This window comes from Larus michahellis, chromosome 7 (assembly GCF_964199755.1).
Source record: "Larus michahellis chromosome 7, bLarMic1.1, whole genome shotgun sequence".
Lineage (NCBI taxonomy): Eukaryota > Metazoa > Chordata > Aves > Charadriiformes > Laridae > Larus > Larus michahellis.
The window spans coordinates 34,284,924-34,305,876 of record NC_133902.1 but is presented as its reverse complement, the minus strand read 5'-3'; positions in this window follow the sequence as shown (position 1 = coordinate 34,305,876).

Below are 20,953 nucleotides of genomic sequence, written 5' to 3'. Positions count from 1 at the left end.
CACGGTAAGTCTCTAATGTGCCAATAGCTCATCAGAAAACACCGTCACCACCTCTGAATTCCATCCTTCCCCAGTGACGGCAGCTGTCTGAGCGATGGAGGCAAGATCAGGTTTTTTCCATTTTTGCATTTTTAACATAGTGGAGCATTAAGTAGCTTCTGCTCTAGAATAAATTGTGCGGATCCACTGCTATGTGTTTTGCAGGCATAATAAGGAGTACTGTGAATCTACAAACATAAAAATGTTGATGACTTTCTGGCAGTGGTCACTGCTATCAGCTATGGCTCGTGACATTCATGCTGCACGTTAATGGAATAAAAACAAGCTTCCTACCTAAATGAGTTGGGTTACAAAGCCCAGCTGCTATGTGGAGAAGAGAGAATTAAATAAACCATGCCCCACTTAAACTCCCCAGCACACCGTGATTTCTCTCTGAATGTGGCACTGTTAAAAAAAAAAAAATAAATAAAAATGCTTCTGTTCTTTTTGCAGAAGTCAAAAGAGCAGGTAATTAAACCAGAAGCTGAAGGTGCTGCCCCGTGCCAGGCCTGACCCTGCCGCTCCCGCGGTGCTCAGGCAGCCGCAGCTGGGGCGGGAGGGATGGGGACCCTGTGCGGCACGGCTCTCTGCTGACCTGTTGGCTCCGAGGGGGCAAACTCGTCCATCTAGTCAGATGCCACCAAGGGAAGAAGGTCCTCCTTTCCCACCCGGAGACGTTTCAAGCTTCCCTCGTTCCTCCAGAGGGCTTGTCCTTGGCGGGGTTTATATTGGGGAAGTGGGTGGGCAGCACAGAAATCTTGGCTCATTTGTAAAAAGAGCTTGTACGCGCTGGGAGAGTCTTGTGTTTCGCCAGAAACTCTTTTCGCCTTTAAAGTTTAACGGTGAAAATTTTCTCCTTGACAAATTGATCAGTTAAGGTCTTCTCAGGTTCTTCCAAACGCCCTTCTGAGTACAGGAACTTGTGGCGTAGGTCTCAGTTTCAGCAGAGTCTGATGCAGAGACAGTGTAACATCTGCAGTGTGCATGTAGGGTACGCCGATAATGCTGGTACCACACAGCAGGTCAGCCTGATTAGGACTCTTTTGCCATACGCTCTGTTTTGTCTTTTTTCTGCAACTGATCAGGGAATCTCAGCATTAATTAAATCTCTTGATGTACTTAGACAGCTTGTGGAATAAGTGGTAAGATATTAGAGACACTGAACTTGTTCATTTGATTTCATCCCTGTAACCCGAGCTCCAATTTAATGTTGTATCTTCTACCCTCTTGAAGATTAATTACCGCACCAGTTAGCAAGTCATCTCACCTTCTTTCATTCGTGAAGAGTGTAAGTCAGTAGAACTGTAACTCAGGTATTACTCTGGCTTCGTACATGACCGGTGAAAATTCAGTTAAAGATTTAGCAGTTAAATATGTTTAGCACTACAACACTCTTTTCTTAAAACCATCTCTAGGGCCAACTCAAGTGCAGTCATGTTACAGGTGAAGGAATACAACTAACATTTAAATTCTGTTTTCAGTTGTCTCAGTATAGACGGAGGCATCTCTGTCCACTGTCCATTGGTGGATGCCCCATCCCTGGAGGTGTTCAAGGCCAGGCTTGATGAGGCTCTGAGCAACCTGATCTAGTTGAAGATGTCCCTGCTTACTGCAGGGGGGTTGGACTAGGTGGCCTTTAGAGGTCCCTTCCAACCCAGCACGTTCTATGATTCTATGATCTCAGTATAGACACAGACGCCCTCACCCCCAACTCCCAGTAGGAGAGTTTTCTGGATTTACACTTGTGGAAGGGAGTGGATGTTAATTCTTTAGGGTTGTTTTGTTATTTTTTAGCACATATGGGCTTTGTAGGAATGCCTTAATGTTGGCAGGAGCACAGCAGAACTGATTTTGCAGCTATACAGTGCAACCCTCACCTGTCCCTGCTGGCTCTGCAGTGGTCTGAGGACACAGCGGAGGGTGCATGAGCAGCTCTGTAGGGTACCAAGGCATCCTGTTCATGATACCTCTGCTCTGGACACTTCATCTGTCTAAATCAGACAAGGTACACAGAAAACTTAATGAGACTCCATGTTGTGGTAGCTCTGCCGTGAGGCAGCTCCAGCGCAAGGCGACCAGCTGGCAGCAGGTTTGCACATTTGCCAGAAATACAATTCTGGCAGTGAAAGAACACACCGCAACTTGAAAATGTAACGAAGTAGGGACATAGGAAAGCTAGGTGGTATAGATACGCTCTTCAGCTTAAGAACGACACATGTTCAAGAGGATTTAGGTTGCTGGAGAGTAACTTCTTTGAAAAGTTAGTGGCCAGAAGGATATTAATTTTAATTTCTCAGACACTCAGCCAAGCATATTTTCCTGTCAAAATGAAATTGATTAACTCCCATCCATTTTTAGAAGTCCATAATAGGTGCAAATGTACCCTTAAACGCAGCTGAGGTTTTAGATAGTCTTGGTTAATGTATTTAAGTCCAACAAACCCAAGCACTAGCCACATACAGAAAGGTTCAGAAAGACGTTACGTGCGAGCCCAGGCAAACCTAAGTCTGCTTCACAGCTTCCCAATGGTCCTTTCCTTGCTCCGAAGAGCACAGCTAGTTTTGTAGACAACCACTCCTTGTAATCTCGACGCATACCACAATTATACATAAAACAACAAAAAAAAAACGCTCCAAAACTGTGCTTCCTTATTTGCCGAAACCCACCCCAGCCCTGGCGGGCACTTGTTTTGCCAATGAAACACCCACCAGTCCCTACAATCACTGCAGTTCCCAGCATTACTGTTGATGCGGTCGCCGTTTCTTGCAGTGCCCACTAACCTTGCTGCTCTGCATAACGGCACCAGCACTCCCATCCTCGCGATCAGAAATACGGTACGTACACAGCCTTTTCACAACACGGACACCAGTGATTCTTTCCTAGAAGCCCTTGTCCCAGGAAGGCCAAAGGTGGTTTCTCGATTTATGCCCTTAGGGTTAATGGATTTTTCCGATGGATACCACCCCCCACCGCACCCCCCCAGGATCCAATCTCTGCATTGTTTCTCCATACAGCTCCTAAAAGACTGCTTACAGCACCATCAAGAACCCACAGCAGTTGCCTCCAGGAATATTCTGAAACGCAGTATTTGTTTTCTCAACTTTCTTTTAGGTTCCTTCAGCTATACACCCTGGAAACGCATCCAAGCGCAAGCATCGCTGTCTGCTTTAGCAGGGCACCAGGTTGCCTGTTACAGACAACATGCAACAAGTCCTGCATTAATTCACACGTCCATCCCTTATCTTGACATCTGAAAATGGCACCTTCTGGCAGCTTCCCCTTTGGTATTGTCTTTCTTTTAAAGATGATGTATAGTGGCAATTTTGCTTTATCTGCTAAGACCACCAGCAAAGTGGCAATCCCATTTTTTCATTGGCAGTATTTTTGATAAGTGATTTGGGCTTTTTTATTGCACGGTAATATGATGTCTGAAAAAAACAATGTACGTCTAAAGAAAAAAAGGGATGTTTGATTTGTGTTGCCTGAGCGCATTAGTAAACATTTGTGAATTTTATATATTGCTGCATAGTGTTGAAATTCTCCTGCTTTTTCACATAGTCAAAAGTGACTTTATCCCAGTGTTGTTTTACATCTAGCATCTTGAGCCTGATTATTACATCATTTATACATGCCAAAAAACGCTGGTTCTGACTTCCAGTTCAGCAAGATCTGTGGCTGTGAAGAAGTTCTTAATTGTGATGGGAACAAAATTTGATGAGAATTTTTTTGTTAGAAATTTCCTAATCCAGATAACCCATTGTGAATTCCAATATTAATAGAATCATTTTTTTTTCTTTCTTTCTATAAAACCTATAGAAAGACACAGGCAGGAATCTACTAAGAAATTTTCATCATTTTTTATGCCATGGTGCACGAGGTTTCCAAAGTATCTTCAAAAGGCAGGAATCTATTGCTTAAAGTATTCAGTAGTAATGGTAGTCAAGATGTTTTAAAGACTAGAGTGGAAATTATATATATATATATTATCTATTATAAATTATATTATACATAAACCAGGAGTAAGTAAGCAGTAGAAAGGGTTCATTCTGTCCTCAGCTTTGAAGGAGCCAGTGGATCAGAGCAGCTGCTTTGGCTGCTTTTGTTTGTCATCCTGAAGAGGAGGAGCAGGAGAGTGGCAGCTCTCAGGGCTTCCCCTCCCTGGGGTAAGCAATAGAGGCTAATTAGGCAACATCGCTAGCGAAGGGCTATACCGGAGTAGCTAAGGAAGATGCCTGTCACTGCTGACCATCTTAATAATGCACCTTCTAATTTCATGTTTTCTAACATCTGCCCATTACCGCAATTCTATGCTTTCTAATGAAAAAAAAAATAAATCTGATCAAATAAAATGTCATCTAATGATGAAACTGATAAAGCACTTGATTTTCCTAGTGCCGACATCCTTAAAACTGGGGTACAAGGCTTCTCCCTCAGTATCCAGCATCCTGGTGTATTCCTTCACAGTGCAAAGAGAAGAGGACACTAACAGGGCTCCCCCCTTGAATGATACAGCCCAGTTTAGGAGTTGGAAACACAGGGATTGGTGCAGAAGACCTGTCTTCTGGTCACCAACATAGCTCGTGAATGCTTCCTGGTGTGAACAAATCAGTGGGGAAAGTGCAGGAGTCTGTAACTTGTTGGAATTACGGGAGTTTGTAGCTCAATCTTGCACCGTGTGAGGGTCCTTCAGCTTCCCTGCTTTCCAGAGACAGGGATTTTGTGCTATCACACAGCAAGTGACACTAACCACACCATGAGCGGGGATGTACCGTGCTCTGTGAAGCTCTGTGGCCACAGCGACCCTTCTCGCGATAAACAGCCTGGCTGGACACACCTGACGTGAGTTATGAGCGCAGGGCGCGCAGCAGTAGACAACTTAATTAAATGTGTCTGTCTGCACGCGTGCCTGTGGGTTTCCTGGGATAGCACAAGCTGGGAAAGATGCTGCTCTGGCCCGTGGCACAGGGACATGGGTGATTTGCAGCAGATCCACAGACGTGTCCGTGAGGTACCAAAGCACCTCCTGGCTGCCTTGGGATCTGCACCGGGACACCATGGGCTTTCACTGGTGACAACCCACCGCACCTTCGTTTCTCCCGCTGCCTCCATTGTACCCTTCGTACCCTTTCCCTGTTGTAAACTTCAGGTACCTCGCTCACTAGTCAAAGAAGACGAGACAATTACCTTCCGTAATGGAAGAGTGCCAAGAAGAGCGCAGGCAGTAACCAGCCCATGTCTCTTGTTAGTCTGTCTGCCCTGTGGCTGATGCAAACAAAGCCAAAGCAGTTTTAACACCTAGGGTACGCTGAAAAAGTCACCGTGGAAATGTTACAAAAAGGTTTTTCCTTGTCAGTGGACCAGAGAGGACCTTTGGATTTTGAATCCCTAGAGGTTGGGAATTATCTTTCTGAATTTATATATAGTGGTAAGTGCTGATCTACAGACACTGATGAGTTCAAGCTTTTGATAAAAGAAGCTTTTACCTGCCATCATCACACGTTATTATGCCACATGAGCTCCTTCTAGTCTGCAGTGTCCTCCTTGAGCTGAGGCAGAGGAGGTGCTTTTAATTCTTCCTTTTCCTAAAGGGAAAAAGAAAAACCACAGACCCCCACAGCCGACCACTACATCCTCGCCCCTCCCCAGCCTGGCAGCTCCTTTCCTTCTCGCTTTGGTGCCAGGCTGGGCAACGGTACTTCCCTCCCCAGGCTAAAAGGATCGATACAGTTTCATGAAAGGCTCTCATCTGGTCTTTCTCCTATCAATGCAAAGAGGCCAAAGTAGAAATCTTGTGTTTGGTCACCATATTAAGTTGTCCATGTTTCTCCGTCCATGGCTTCATCTTTCAGGCCCGTCACTCCCTGGGGATTTTTCAGAGCTTACCTCTCTGAGGTTGTTCTACTAGATGTCTTCTTACACTGTCTTTCACTGGAATTTGTGACCCAAAAGACACAACTTACAGTCTTATTTTTTTTGACCAGCAGGAGTGACGCTGCCAGAGAAATAATCTTGATATTTTTTTTTTTAATCTTCCTGGATTTTCATTCCGGTAAAGAATTGAAAAAACCTGAAACATCTGAATTTTCCACAGAACGGAAATTCTGGCTCCCCACTGACACTCTGAATGAGATGGAGATTCACCTTCCTATCAGCAAAGTGGCTTGTGATTTTTCTGTTTAAATGTATCATTTTGTGTCCTCTGTAAGCTGATAATAATCAGAAGGTATCTGCATTAGGCAGGAGCACATTCGCCTTTTTGGAAAGTTCATATTTTGGTACGGATCCAAACTTTGCACCTGATGCCCACGGCTAGTGGATGCGAGCGGGTCTTGGAACATAAAGCTGTGCCGTGATGATGAACATCAAATTAGATTACCTTGGAAATTGTAGCAGCGATGACTTCAGCTCGTTTAGAGCTGTGAGGTTCTCAAGGATAGACAAAAGCCAAGGCTGGAGGAAGCCACTCAGCCCTTCTAGAGCTGAGTAAAGGCAGGGCACTTGCTGGGGTCCGAGCCCCGGAGATGAGGTCATTGGGAAAGCTGATTTTATTAATGGTGTGACGCCGTTAGTAAAATCAGCCTGCAGGTCTGACGTAGAGGTGAGGTGGTAGCCAAACCGCCCAGTGCAGTAAAAGCAGAGGCTAGCAGAGAGGCGCAGCGGGGAGGCTGCAAACGCTGCGAAGGGCAGATGATGTGAGCGGGGTGGGAGCCCCGTCCCACCCCAGCAGACACGCGAGGCTCCGCTCTGAAAAGCTGGAACCACGCAACGGGATACGCCCGGCAAATGGCTGCTCCGTCCAGTCCATCAGGCAATAAGCCCGTTTCCCCACATGTTTTGGGCTCGAATTCATCTGTACACGGGAGAAAGCGCTTGCCAGTTGTGGCAGAGGCTTTGCCGTGAGGGCTGCGGTAGCACTTGTAGGAGAGCACTGGACCAGTAGAGGAGAAGGGCTGCAGGACTCCTTCCTTGGACCTTCCAAGGGCGATGCTGTCTTTACGTGATGTGTCTTTTAGGCGATTATGGCTGAGAACCGTTTGTATTTTAATAAGGGAACGACTACACAAGTGGGCACAATGGGAGTTTTGCCTCACGTGGGGGTGACTGAAGCTCCTGGGAGCCTGTCGCACACTTTTCCCCGCTGCCAAAGCCCAGGGGAATTAAACCTCACGGCGCAGTTAACAGGTACACTTGTGAAACCTCTCGGGCGCCTTTTTTCCTGCAAACAAATATGCCCCCCCCCCGCACCACCACCACCTCCTCCCACTTAGTCAATGCAGCCCACGGTTGTTTTTATTATGGTTCTGTCACTTCGCACAGTCCGGTTTTATTTCTAATAATAAAAATATAGAAATATAATTAGCATCTTTGTTTCAAGGCCCCGAGTTTCTAAATTACCACGTGTGACAACCGTTATGGCAGTGAAATCGTTAAAATCATGTAAATGCTTAAACCATGTAGGCCTGGGAGATTATAGTTTCATTAGAGAAAAGGCTATAAAGTTAGACCTAGGTAATTACCTTTCCCATTAATGCTCGAAAATTCTTTGCTCCACTGAGAAGTGATTGTGGTGCATCATGCCTTCTGTGCTTTTACATTCAAGCTGCAGGAGCCTTTATTTCATCAGCACAAACTGCAAGGAAACAGCGGCAGCCTTCCAGGTGTACTTTGCAAATTGGGGTTTAAATGTGGAACACATCAAATTAAAATTCAATATTAATTATTTTGTCTTGCTAGGAGCCTGAGTAGTTTAAAGCAGCAAGGGTAATTGTCTAACTCATTGTATGTGTCTACAGCGAACTTAATCATTATGTCAGCTTCCTAATAAAAGGTTATTATAGAAACAAAGATCCCAATTTTACATATGGTAGGCAAGGGAGAATTCGAAGAGCTAGTCTCCAAGGTAGACTTGAGGTTCTTGACAAATGATGCCCATGCTGTGATCAGATACTTAACAAGAAATCTCGTTATTAACTAGGCCTGTACAGATAATTAGCACTTGAGCTTCAAATTTTAAATCTGGCTTGAGATGTATAATTTATCAAAAGCCCTAGCTCGCTGTCAAAGTCCTATAATAAGGCAGTATTATTGATGAATTGAGATTAAGAGCAGATTGAAGAGAAAATTAGGCCACTGGTTAGTCTGAAAGGTCTGATTTCAATATTTGCAGTACTAATTTGGTATTATTTTGGTAAATGGATGTGGTCCCCAAGTGCTGCATAGTATAAAAGAATAAACGGTACGTCATTATTCTAACAAAAAAAAGTATTGTTTACCGTATGCTGAATTTTGCAGCACTAGCAGTCTGGTTAATAAGCTTCTTTAGAGGATAAGTGTACCTGTTTATATTGCATTAATTTATTATAACACTTAGAGAACGCCCGGCTTTTATTCACAGTTAGAAAATGTAGCTTCTTTACGTTAAAAATTCTTCGCACTAGACTAATGACGATCGAGTACGCCAATCCCTAATTTAGCTGTTTCTTTTATACCTTCGAATTGCCTTTCAAGCATTCTTTACGCTGGAACGCAGATAAGCACCATTTTGTATATTCAAGCTACATAAAAAGAGCAATCTTTTTTTTTTTCAATGATCGCCGGTAGCACTTCATTGCAAGTGGTTCCAAGAAAGAAAATGAAAGAGTGACTGTATGCAATTGAGCTACGGCAAACTGCAGCTGCAAAGGTGTTAGATATACACATTCGTGACCCTTAGTATGCTAAATCTTTTTGATACGCAATGAAATGACATTTAGGGCAATATCTGATTTCGTGAGGTAAAACCTAAGGTTGGGACAAACTCTGTTTTTTCAGGGTTTAATCCCTAAACCCAAGCGCACGGATCGTATCGGAAAGGCACTGTGCTTTATATCCTGTCAAATATCTATCAAATGCAACCGTGTGTCATCATATATATTTTATATATCACGTCAATATCCTCCGGCAAAATATTCATGTCGGCCACTGTCTGTTTGCGGGAAACTTTGCGCTGCCAATCCCTGGTAACCCGTTACTGGCAGCGGCTCCTTTCCTCCCAGCTTCCAGCTGTCCGGTGGGGTTTGCCAAGTCGCAGCAGGACCTGAGGAGTGTTTGTATTCAACTGTGGCACCGAGCTTTATGGAGATTTGCCTTGTATATTGTGCACTTGCAGACAAGCGGGATTTCCAGGACCCAGCGGGGGCTCCCCGGTGTTTATGCTGAGGTGGTTAGCTCGTTGGCAAATTGCTTTGGGCCAGAAACGTGTGACAGAGGAAAATGTATTGCATTAGCTTTTCTATCAATAACATCTGAACGCTGACTTATAACACAATTGCTTTCGTGCCGATCCGGCCTCCTAATTTTAATTTTAGGGTTGATTGAATTTTTGCAATCGGGCGTCTTTGGTGATACAGGGAGGAAAAGCCTTTTCTCCCTTCCTTAGAAATAACATGCTATTAAAAATATAAGCAACAAAATATAAACAACTTCAATCACTCCAATAAGCCATTGACTAATGCATATTAACACTGATTTGGAAAACATCTAATCCTCGTGAGATAGATACATTGTCATAATTTTAAGAAGACTTAAAATAATTTATTCTTTGAGATTTTACTCTGCTGTACATAGCGGAGTAGCATTTTGCAGGACCACTTGAGTCTGGCAGGATTTTTAGTAGATTTGTAAGAGATTCAAAAAAGGAGGGTACTGCAGTTCTCAGCAGACAGAAACGCTCATTTATACTTTTGTGGGGGTTTTCATTCAGTTACTTCCAAGTGCTATTCACACGTTATGGACCGATTCTGATCTTGTTTACGTTGAACGTACTTCTGCTGGGCATCAGTGCGATTTGAGATGGGGAGGCTCTCCTGGGTGAATTAAGACTCACATCAGTGTAAGGGGTAAATCTGAAGAGCTCTAAGGGTCGTTTAAGATAAAAGTAATCAGTAAGCTACAGTTTAACTCTATTTAGAAAAATAATTTGGGAAGTATTTTGCATCTCTAAACGACACTTTCAAGTGTACCCAAAGCTAAAAAATATTTAGATGTGTCAGAATTTGGGAGGAAAATGAACATGTATATGCCAGACAGAGCACGGGGCACATTACAAGGCTCTGCTAATTTAGGACACTCAGATAAGGCTGCTTTCTAAAAAGCTTTAGCTATCCAGTCGCCCGACTTTGAAGTCCTTTCACATGAAACATTCCCACAGCTTGTAAGGGGAGCTGCGCACACAAAAGATCGGCAGTGGAACACGTGTTTCTATATTTGATTATATTCGTATAGCAAATGTAATAACGATATGACACTTTTCATGAACGGAGGTAGGAAATAACAGCTATCACTGATCACGGTGCAAAAGAATGGAAATTCTTATTATATAATGCCTGGCATCTTACACCACCTTATTAAAAACAAATGGGTTTGGTACTCAGGTGGTTTGTACAGTCATTCCTACATTCCTTTTTTAAACGATTTGGTAGTGCTGGCGTAAATGACCACATGTGGGCTGCACGAATAATAACATGGAGAAGAAGCAGGCTTGAGTATTCCTATCGATATAATTACAAATAGCAACTACTTAGCGCACCGCTGGATAGTAAAACAGGATTTTGCCAAGATAAATTCCTTCAGCTAGCCCAGATCCATTCCCATGCTGTAGACACTACTGTCATCTGCACGCGTTCAATGAGCTGAGTTATAAAATGCCAGGAGGAGGATTTCCTGTGCTTAGATATCGCTAGAAGAAAGGCAAAGTTGTGCCTCTACTCAGCACGTTGTAAAAATATTAAAACATTAACTTGGCAGTAGCGGTTCAGAATCGGGGTACAGCAGCGGAGGCTCGACTGCTGCGCTACGGGAAGTGCAGGCACACACCTGGGCAAAAGAAACAACCACCCAAAACCAACCAAACAAGCAAAAAAAACAAAACAAAAAAAACCCGAAACATTTTTTAAGGAGAAAAGGTGTGTATTTTGGCGTGGCTCACCTTTGGGATTGTCTGCCAGCCGCGGCCCGATGCCCGGCTCCTGCCTGCGGCGGGCGGAGCGGCCCCGGCCCCCCCCGGCCCGCCCTTGCTGCCGGCCGCCGACAGGGGTCTCCAGCGCACCGCGGAACCGCCGCGGCCGGGCCGGGGCCGGGACCGCTCCGCCGAGCGGGGCGGGGGGCTCGGTGCCGGCGGGCGCTGCCGCATGGGGGGCTCCCTCCTGGCCGTGGGCAGCGGACGCCGCTTCCTCCGCTTTTTTAAAAGGAGCGCGATGCCGGGAGCGCCGGGTTTTGTCTTTTCTTGGGGAAAAAAAAAAGCGAGAGCGGGCACTTTGGGAGGGAGGTTTTGGTCTGGGGCGGGGGCGGGGGGGGGGACGGACACGACAAGCCAAACTTCCGTAAAATAAAACATTCCTGAGACAGAACGAGGTGAAATAATGCACGGCTTTCAGTGAGCGCGCCAAAGCCTTCCTCTTTCCTTTTGGATTAACCAGCTATTTCCAACAGCCCTAATAGCGGGACTCCAGTATTCAGGCCACAGAAGGCAGAAAAACTCATTTTGCTATAGGTGATACTAAATAATAGTGCCATTTTGCTACATGAAAGAGGCATTTGCAATTAGTTGATTTTTAAAATGTATGCAGAGTTTGAGTTCTTTTTTTTTATACATATACTTTTTCTTTTTTTTTTTTCTTTTTTTTTTTCTAATTAAATGATTCAGGAAGACAACTGTCCGGAAAGCTTAGGGCATTTTCCAACCGGAATACAGCTCTATAGTCTGTGACAATGTACAGTGGTTGATGAGTTAGTTCTAGAGGCTTCTGAATTTTAATGATGTTGGAGATGATATTGTGTGTCCTTCAGCTTGTTAGAGTGACACTAGCACTCCATAAATCATAATACCTGTGTATTGTAAAATCAATACAAAAGTGCTATCTCAGCGCTAAACCTTAATAAGTTTTTCAGTGCTCTAACAGCTTAAACTTTGCTGTAATGCCATTGGACCTGTAGGTTAGGATCAGAGCATGCTTAATTTGTTTTGTAATAGAGACTTTTCTTTAATGAAGGACCGATTAGTAAAGCTTTGGTTGCCACTCTGGTGATCAGTTGGCAGAACAGCCTCCGCAATTAAACTCGTGTATCTCTGTCCTGAAGCAAAAAAGCAGGCTTAAACAGTCAATAAATGTTAATCCAGTCAGAACCTGTCTGTGCCTTTGAAGGCTGCCCATGAGGGGTTTTTCAAATCACATTTTTTTCATCTTGTTTTAAATATGGAGGTCCCCATAGAGCTGGTACGTAGTGTACAAGGCCTCCCACTGCTCTGTAATAAGATCTGGCATACTAACAGCATTCTGTACAGATCTGTCATCTTTGGGTTTGTTTGTCCCTCCCTATCCCCGCATATCTATCTGTGTAGTTACTGGTTGTGAAAAAAAAGCAATCATCGCTTTTTACGTTTCCTACGCATGAGAGTAAAAAGGCTGCTTTAAAAATCTTTATACAAAACTTGTTACTATGGATGCATACGATTTTTATCATTTACAAATCTCTCCCCCAAACTTTTTTCCCTTATTATTTATTTCTTTGCGGGGTGATACTCAGGGGAGGAAGTTTACATTTATACATAAACTGAAAAGCATACATGGGAAGTGTGGAGCTGCCAAACAACTGTCCTTAAAGCAAGCAAAAAGAAAAGTTGAACCTTATCTAGATTGTTGTTGCTCTCTCTAGGATATACTGCTCATGAAACACTACCAGATATTTATCTAATTCTGTTTTCCATTCTTGTCTGCAGGCTTTTTTTTCCTATGAACAGGATAAAAAAAAGCAAGTTGATAACTAAAAGCAGAGGGAGGGTTAGCAGAAAGTTGGCTGATAGAGTTGGGAGGGAAACATGGGTATAAGAAAGAGGCAATTCCCAATCTTTAAATGCTTTCCATTTGGGGAAACACAGCCTTTTCTGTGAACTTCATTTTCTTCCATTTCTCAGCCTATTTTCTGTCAATCCCTTTAGCTGCATGTATAGCTGTACATAAAGCATTAACATACATGGGAGAGTGCATTAAATTTAGCCTAATCATAACTGGCATCCCCTTTATGTTGCTTTCTAGAATTTAGCTTTTGCTCTTCATCTTCATCTGAGAGCTTCACCTAAAAAGATGAAGAGACTTGCGTGAGTCACTAGATTGGAAATGGAAATTTCCTGCTGGAGAGAGAAATAGAGGGAAAAGAGGGATACCAGTCTCTTTTTACAAAGGGCCGAATTCATCACTAGCACAATGCCCTGACTTCCCTGGAGTCACTCTGTTCCCTGCCAGCATGACCTGGCAGGATTCGGAGGACACGAACTGACGAGGGAAACTCGTGATGGCCCTCTGGACAGCGTAATTGGTGCAGCGCAATCGTGCAAGGTTTCAGCGAAGGCAGACAAGAGTGCCAGTGCTGTGATGGGATGTTCTCTGCTATGTCATGTCAGAATAGTACAAACCACCAGGTTGGCTTCGGTTTAAGATGTGCCGAGGAAGTAATAGCTAAGTGTAGCGCTGTAGGTGTTGTTAACTACCTTTGTATTACATATAGGTACAAATATATGCATATATCCTCCATGTTTCTTGTGTGAAATAATTAGATTCTTATGAAGAATATGATGAGAGGGGTTTTTTTAAATACAAATATATACATTTTAAAAACTACCATTCTTCCAGGTTTTTCAAGCCCTGCACTATTGCTAGACCAGTCACCAGCAGTGACAGAAGTCGTGGTGTAACTATCTGGTGCATGTCAGGTTGGGTCAGGTTCAGCCTAAGGTACACGTTTAACGATAATTTGAAGCTGAGATGCAATAAGGAATACATTTTGTCCTACCCTTTGCTCTGTTTCTATTTTTGTTGTACCAGATTCTATCTTAGGTTTTGATCATTTAATTAAGACTAGTTTCTGATACAGGCACTTGCCCTGACTTACCTCTTACGCCACCTGTGATTTCAGCCCTCTGTTTCCTCCAGTAGCCGGCATTATGCAGCCAAGATCTAGCTTGATGTTTCTCTTCCTTCACACTCCCCATGATCTCAGGAAAGTCACTGGCAGCAGACTTTGGGTTCCCGTTCAGTTGGGTTGTGTGCAACCTTGCAGAAATCACAGAGGAGATTCTTGCAGAAATATGGACATCACAACTGCAGTCTGCAGGTTTTTATTCGTTAAAAACATGAGCAGGGCCTGGGATGGGAGGGAAAAAAGAGTCAGACAGTGCCTTTCAGATAAAACAGAACAAAGAAAGGGATTACAAACAGGCAAAGGGGATCTTTAAATATTGGGAAGTGCTTATTCAGTGCATGAAGCTGTGGAGGCCACACAAGTCCTAGGCAATGACAGCACAATAGCATTGATATTGATGGCCTGAAAATCCTTCTGATCCACAAAAGAAGTTCATAAATTGTTGCATTTTAAAATCTTTTTTCATGTGGGATGTGATGATAAAATGTTTACATTCCTTTCATTTCATTTTCCAGCACTCTACCACAAAGAGCTGGGCCACGTGTTCTTGGCTGCTTCTGGTTAGTCACGTCATTTAGTCAGCACATCTCCTAATTTAAGAAAACAGGACTTGACCCTGCAGGTTCTTGAGTTCTGCTGAAAGGGAATCAAAGGCAGCGAACACCGCCTCAAGCAAAAGGTACAAGATGTTTGCTATCAGAGAAGACCTGGTAAAGCATAAAGAAATGCATACAGCATTCACAGAGGGAGAATGTCTTCATGCTCACGAGGTCTCTAATAGGACAGGCAAAAGTGAGCACGAGGATGGGCAGACACCAGCTGTGGCCGCGGGTGTTGACCTGGGGCTATTGGCCCAGGGCTCTCGATATAGTCCCTGTAGATGTTCTCCAATGTATCTGCTCACCTAGTCCTGCATCATATTTAAGTGTGAACTAACCTTGTAAGAAACGGAAGCTCAGATGAGCAGAAGCGATGTTGGTTTCTGAGCTTGGGTCACTGAAAATGGCTGTGTAGGGTCAGTGGAAAGCAGTGGGATTAGGGAATGGTGCATACCCTCCCTGTTCAACAAATTCAGTTTATTCACTTTATTTAAAAAAGTGTCTGGTTGCTGGGCCTTCTGGGTTGTTTGTGTAAAGGTGAATTATCTATATAAGCTAGGGCTGGGGTGAGGAGGTGGGTTTGGAAGGGAGGAGAAGGGAGACACTAGGTTTTGTTTGCTTTCCACTAGGTGCTAGCACTTGCTGAATGACAACTGCGTGGTCACAGCCAGAGCGTGATGATTATTGCAAATGGAGAAAAATAAGAAAATGTAAACGGGTTCTCGAGGTGACAAATGGAATTCAGTCTTTGCCTGGATAAGCACGTGTGTGTCTCCTACACCCCTTTCACACGCTTTCCCACTTGCACACTGTTGGGATGCCCACAGGTGTAGGTCAAATCACACCAGCTACTCAGAGTGGGTGCCACCTCGGCAGCTGGAAGGGGTAAAGAGAAATTTGTAGGAATCCTTGCATGAGCCACAGTGGTCTGGGCAGCCTCTGTAATTGTGAGACACTCAAAGTCTCCCCCAGAAATTTAGGAGCTTTTGCCTGTTGTTTCAGTGGACTCCCAGGATCAACCTTGGGTGGCTGCAGGAGGTGAAACTTTAAGTAGACTACGGCCTTATAAAATACCAGCAGACACATACTTGAAAGCCTAATGATCAGTTTAGCTTGGCTTAATTGGGTTTATGTGTTCAAGGATATCCTGGCAGCTACTCTTGGAGAAAATTAACGCTGGAACAAAATTCTGCTGATCTGATGGAGATCCTGAGCCTGCCTCTGTGTAAGAGCCTCTTAGCTGACTCCTTGTTCTCAGGAAGGAGGGCTGAGCCCAAATATCTCACTTGTTCATCCGACATCAGCTCTCCTTTTGGGGTGGTGACAAAGCTCTGTGCTCGGGAAGCTGGTGAGTTGGCTCAGTGCTGCTTAATCACTCGCTTTCTCTCCCTTTCAAATCTCATCCACCCATTGCAGAAAATGAGTCCATGATGAATAGATTTTTGAATTGGCTTATAATTGGTTATTCTACTCTATAATATTAATTTTCATCTTCAACTGTTCATTGATTGAAGAATACTGGATGTGGATTGTTAGTTTTCTTCGTGACACTTATATTGAAGAATGATTTGGAGAATATGTCAGTGCATATTGATGACATTTTCCATCTCCTATGTACTTTTAGAATATTTCTCTTATTTGCTTCCGTGGAAGAAGCAATGCTAGCTTCTGTGGCTTCAATTTTTTACCTGTCTTTTTTAATAGTCAACAGTTATTAACTGTGCAAAATGCTAAATAAAGAAAAATAAATCAAAACCCACAACAAAATGTAAACCACATTAAAATGAGGAAGACTCCCCTGAAGACAAAAAAAAGGTCAGCTTTGCCCATCTTACCAGTCTTTCTGATTTCCTTTCGAATACTTCCACTTCTCTCCCCATGTTGCAGTGTTTCCAGATGCACAGTAGCGTCCAGTTTCTTTGGGCATTTCTACAGACCGCAGTGAAGCTGAAAGAGAAGCATTTGCAGTGAGGTTATTAATGCTACTCAGTGCACTTCAAAATTTGTGGATATAGGTGAGTTATGTGAGCCCTTCTCAAGTAGTGCCCTGTGCTTATCCATAACATGGAAATTTGACAAACAGGGGTTTACCACCCATGACTGGAAGAGATCCCTCAGTTTGATCTGTGGCACAAGCCTAGGAAGGGCTGACGTTGCCACCGCTAGGTGCCAAGTGGAGGAGGACACCGATGGCCTCTCCACCTAAGCGTTTAGTGGCTTGGACATTCCTGCGGCCTGAGGGGGACACCCTGATCCTCCCTTTGGCATGGCTATTCCAAGAGCTCCAGGGACTATTTGAATACCAGAGCCCTCATGTGAGCTGCTTTTTGTGGGGCCTTTTTCTATCAAAGCTGCTCGATGTCTTTCATGGAGTCTGGATCACGCCCTGTGAAATAAGTTCATCGTGGAAGTGTAACAACCTGCTTTCGAACTTCCCTTGCGATGATTTAATTTAAAACAAAAAAGCATCAGAAGGCTGTATGCTTCTCACCTCAAACCTTCATACTTTCACAATTAACTTTCTGCGAGAGATTGCCAAAGAATGTGACGACACTCGTTTAAAAATTGGTTTATTTTATTATTGTCTTCCAAGAAGTGGCAAAATTAATTTTAATGAAAATTTGTATTTAGGAAACAATCAACAAACCACACACATAACCACACGCACAGCTCGACTTGCTGCTGGGGTGAACCATGGCTTGCCAAGTTTCAGCCTGAAGCTAATTTTTTACAGCCAACTTATAAAGCCCTGAAAAGGGGGTTTTATTGTGGAAATGCTGACAGAACCATAGTGGTGCTACTGGCTGCCTCTCTAATTAGTCTAAAGAATGGAAAGTTATATTTTGCAATATGTGGTAAGCACTATTGTCCTGATGTTGCTGGTTTATGCCAGAACTATGGGCTTAATTTGGTGCTCCATATTCTATTACAAGTTTGAAAAGGCGAGTTTGACTCTTTCACTGTCGTGAAATGTTTGCGCTTTCAGACAGCAACCTTGATTTGTACTTTCAATTATATAAATATTAAAAGGTGCAGTTCGGATTTGGTTTTGGTGACAGTAGCAGATCCCTGCTGTGTTCACTCTACTTTGAAGAAGATGTGGAGTCCACATGGTGTTTCTCGCATGTTTTCCAGAGACTACTTTTAAATTCCTTCAATAAAAGTTACTTTTATTCCTGTTTAAGTGTTTTGTGGTAATGTTTACAGAGAAACATCCTGCCAGCAGACTAAAGTAAATAAAAGACAGGACACCAGTAACATAAAACACATCATTTTACTACTGTTCTCCCACCACCTGCACTCCCCCAATATCTGCCAGAGCTCCACGCTTGTAATTCCACCTACCTGGTCTGGCTTCCACTGGTTTTGACTTTTGCAGCGTACGCCGAAGGCGGCAGGAGCCATTTACCCTGCCACCCTCTCCTTTTCTACTGCAAGGTTGCTGTAGTATCGCTGTCCTCAACCAACTTGTGTATTTTACTGTCTCTCCAGCAATAATTAATTATTTTTAAGCTAAGACACCGCTACTGTGCATTCCATCGTGGTGCTTACTAGCTCTCGTCGCGAGCCTGCACCCCCCCCACGCTACCTACCCTACAACTGGTGACAAAAGAGCAGTCCTTCCTCCAAAGGTAGGGCAAACATAGGGGAAATGGATAGCTGCAATTATAAGATTACACAGTCTTGTGACATACCAAGCATATCTTAAAAACATGTATAATTATGCGAAAATGAGTCGACCCACTGATTTAAATGAGACAACTATGTGATTAAGTGCTGTGCTGTGCTTTCTGTTTGCTAATTTGTTTGTTTGGGTGGTTTTTTTTTCTTCTAATACAGTACCTATGGTGTCTTGAAAAATTTTACTCACGGTTGCTGTATAATTGCTGTTGCTGCTATTGTTAGCGTGCTGGGGCTGGGCACAGACCTGTGCATCAGGGGAGGGTTATAGTAAGGTTCTAAACACCCCTGTATGTTTGTTTTAAATATACTGTTATTCCTTCAAGTGCCTACAAATCCTTATTAGTTATTATACAGTGAGAATAAATTCTTGTTTATACCTGAAATCAAGCCATTGCAATCCCTCTCTCCTTTCTGGATAAAACTGTGAATTCATAACAGTGTTATGAATATATACCTGTTTTAGTCAACATCACTTGGATGTTGACTACAAGGACAAATCGGGTGGCAATAAGAAATTAATCTGTTCTCTTTCTCCCAGTCCCTGCTTTCTACTCCCATCCATTTGCAAGGAATGCCTTTGTCTGGCACTTGACAGTACCTGCAAAGGCTTCAACACTGAATTTAGTATGTCTGCTGAGATTACACTAAAGGCAACAGTGGATTATTTTCTAAGTGCTAATCCTTAATGCAGAGATTTGTGCTTGTTCAGCAAAGCAAGGTCTCATTTCCTTCCTTCTTTGTATTTTTTTTTGCTGCCACCTAGGCAGGAGGCAGCCTCTCAGGAGCAACCTGATGGGCTGACGCGTCGCAATTTGACTCAACCAGATCTGACCCAAGAAGCAGTGCTCAGAATTAGATCACAGTCTCCGCGTGCATTAAGATCTACAGCCCACAGTAGCTCCGTTAGCCTGTTGAGCAACCAGACTGGCTCTGATTGAAATTACCATTTTGATGCTCTAACCTTCAAATCTCTTAACAAAGCAGAAAACGACCTGTCCGCTTGTCCTTCTGGCTGTGGGGAGGCAACAGTGGCACCAGCTGTGAGCCAATACAAGATTTAACTTCATCCGTGCTCCCAAATACAGCATCAACACACGAAGGAAAAAAAAGTTGAAGAGCCTGATCATTATTTACAATTGGGACGGCTCCCACTGCCACAAACGGGCCTTCTGCATCCCACGTAGTGTCAATAAGGGTCCTTAGCCAGCACATGGCTAAACGGGCCACCACACACCTCCTGCATCAGCTCCAGTGCCTGCCTGCCTTTAAAATCCACCACGAATCACATGCTGCAATGTTCACTCCAAATATTTTGTGCTTAGATAAGCACATACGGATGTCTGGCCACTGTTGAATTATGAGCTCCTCTCCAGAGCTTGGAGGAAAAGGAATGGAAATGGGAAGAGTTTCTTCAAAGGAGGAGGTAATTGTAGCAAAAGGGAATAACTTTTTTGTGCTCATCTGAACTTCACATATAAAGTAGATAGAATCAGTGATGCCCACTCTTAGGGCAGTTTTACCCTATGAAACCTCAATGGAGGGAAAAACAACCTCATATTTGAAAAAGAAATTAATGTCCAAGTGCTGCGTCACCATTTGATGTTAAGTAGAAGGTAAAAGCTGCTGGTCCAGTATAAGGAAGAAATAAACTGGATTATTTTGTATCTGTTTGCATCAAGATGAAATTTTGGGTTGTATTTCCAGAGTAAATACAGGAAAATACCACAACAACAGCTTTCAAGGACAATAGATCACAAGATTGTCTTTCAACCAAGAGATATAAAAATAATTATGATATGCTCTATGCAAAATACACTGAACAAAGCAACACCCATTTCCCTGCCAGACTTGTTCACAAAAATAAGTAACCTTTCTGCATTAAACTCCTCATCGTGAAATTCAAAGTAAAAGGAGTAGGACAATTAGCCAAGGTCTATTGTCGAAAAAAATTTACTGGAGAAATATTAAAAGTGAATTGAGAAGACTGATAAAAATAAAGATGAAATACACAGACATGCAAAAAAAGGTTTTGTGTTGTATTATCCATGAAGCTGATAATTGGATCTTATTTATTAAACATTTTCATTATTAAAACTAAAATATATTGATGTTTTTCATGAGAATCGGCAAGTACTTTTATTGCTTTGTAAAACAGTATTGAATTGTACTCTATAAATCTAATCTGTGTATAGATTTTGAGGGTGTTCACCCACACATATTTATAAACATGCATAATTAATTTTGAACTGTACCAATTTTTTTCCTTTTAGCAAAAAAAAAAAAATCTCACAAATTGTGGCTGACCTGGTTTTATTAATACAAAAAAAAAATCTGTAAATTGCAACTTAATGTATCTAAAGGTCTTTGGTCTGGAAATCTCATAAGAGCAGAACTTCATGTGAGATTTCCAGTAATTCCTGGTTTCTGCCATGTGGAAATACGCTGTAAGCACCTTTCCCATGCTATTTACTGTTCCAGTTGAAAACAGTAAGAATAATAATTAGCATTTTTACTATAGTATGAAAAGCATGATTAAATAAGCACCAAAGAATGGTCTGAAACATTTTAGTATATCAACAAACAGCTAATCAAACTCTCTTGAATGTTAAAAAGAGGATCTGATTCTGTTTGGTTTGGTTTCAACAAGGGTTCAGCTTCTCATAGCTGCCCACAGA